Raw genomic sequence first — 1,387 nt, forward strand, 5'->3', positions numbered from 1 at the left:
GTCTCTCAGGTGTTTTCCCTTCTCTCTATTCCTATTGCAGCTGTTTGAATTCTCTGCTCTATTACCGAAACTCTGTTCTGTCAGAGTAATGGTTCTAAAACTTGGATGCAATCCATCATTTCTTTCTTTAAAACTTTCAGGACATGTCTCTACCCATAGAATGAAGTTTAAATTACCAGTTATGCCATATAAATTCTCATGATCTATAATTGCTTTTTTGTTCTGCTACATCTTCACTTAACACTTGATCAAATGAGAGATGTTTCCTGGATGACATTGTGCAATCTTTTTTTCACTTAAAGTTTATTATGCTAATAATTCAGGTAATTCAATTAGAATAAAATTGGAAAGTTATCCTTAAACTGCCACTTCTTTTTCACATTCCATTTCCCAGAAATAGCAACTATTAACCACTTGATGAGAGTTGTACCATGTTCTTTCTTACTGTCAAGTCATGCTTCTGTTCCCCCTGCCAGGAATGGCTCTCTCCTTTTGTGTGGTAAATTCTTACATACCCAACAGTCTGGGCTCAAATGTCACCTCTACAAAAAACATTTCCTCAATTGTGTGGTAATGTAAAGAAAATATCTTTGTGTTTCTCTATGCTTAGGTTATTCTAGGCAAAGAAAATTGGAAACTTGAACAAAAGATATGCCTTGAAAGTTAAATGGTGAGTAGATAGATAGCAACTTTCAGAGACATATAGAGATATCTCCCCAGAGGTATGTACTTCTACTTCAAAGGGGGCTGAAAGCTGAGAGATATCCATTTGTATTTCAAATCCCAGTTTATGTTACATTTCCAAATTGTAATACATTTGAGAGGCAAGGTTTGTCTCCCTCTCTCAAGAGGGGAAGATGGCAGCTGCATAGCACTTTCCATATAAACTTCAAGACTCATACATAATTTTGGAGTTCCTCTCCTGTGGCATAAAACCCTTTGCGCACACAGGCATAAGCAATTGGCTTTCACCATTTTGCCTCAGATGAGGGAATGGGATCTGGAGAAATAGTCTGCCTTAATCCAGAAACCTCAATTTGCTTTTAGGATAATGTAAGTAAATATATTAACACATTTAAATTTATCAAATCATCTGAACAAATTAAGATTTCACCCTCTCTTCTCCTGTGGGTACCTGTTCTTGTCTTTAACAATAAACTTATCACACTGGTTTACCTTTTGTTTTAAAAATGTTTGTCACCTTTTAAATGTGAGTTAGAAGATAATAAAAACTGTCATTCATATTTTGTCACAAGTTACTTGCACATTTCCTATATGTTGGAAATACTTAATAAATCACTGGAAAATGAAAGGACACAAAGAACAAATATGCAGGTATAATTTAATTCCTTGGAAAATATTCTACAATGCTTCCAAATAAGACTAA

The sequence above is a fragment of the Propithecus coquereli genome, unplaced genomic scaffold (genome assembly GCF_000956105.1).
Source record: "Propithecus coquereli isolate 6110/MARCELLA unplaced genomic scaffold, Pcoq_1.0 Scaffold266, whole genome shotgun sequence".
NCBI lineage: Eukaryota > Metazoa > Chordata > Mammalia > Primates > Indriidae > Propithecus > Propithecus coquereli.